Source organism: Phascolarctos cinereus, unplaced genomic scaffold (assembly GCF_003287225.1).
Source record: "Phascolarctos cinereus isolate Bilbo 61053 unplaced genomic scaffold, phaCin_HiC Scaffold_1;HRSCAF=81, whole genome shotgun sequence".
Taxonomy (NCBI): domain Eukaryota; kingdom Metazoa; phylum Chordata; class Mammalia; order Diprotodontia; family Phascolarctidae; genus Phascolarctos; species Phascolarctos cinereus.
In genome coordinates, this window is record NW_027555514.1 from 115,502,697 (window position 1) to 115,502,992 (window position 296).

General features: G+C 57.1%; 1 non-coding gene across 1 annotated transcript; it reads right to left on the reverse strand.

Moving 5' to 3' along the window:
• On the reverse strand, positions 1 to 72 carry TRNAP-AGG (transfer RNA proline (anticodon AGG)). The gene has a single exon. It is a non-coding gene; the product is annotated as a tRNA-Pro (tRNA).
• Between the last annotated feature and the right edge of the window lie 224 nt (positions 73 to 296).

Here is a 296-nt window from a genome sequence, read left to right on the forward strand (position 1 = left end):
GGGCTCGTCCGGGATTTGAACCCGGGACCTCTCGCACCCTAAGCGAGAATCATACCCCTAGACCAACGAGCCGGTGGTGGAAACAACTGTCCAGATGTGGTTTTGTCACATCATCAGCATCCAAGTCTTCCAGTAGCAGGCGGTTGCTTCCTTTCTCCTTCCAGCCTGCCTGGCTGTCGGCCCAGGCCTTGGCTGCACTCCGCCTCCCTCTTTGAACTGGCTCTCCTCCCCTCCCAGCTTCAGGGCGACAGTCTGGAGAGTCATTGCTCTTAGACGCTGGTGTTTGTGTGTATGTA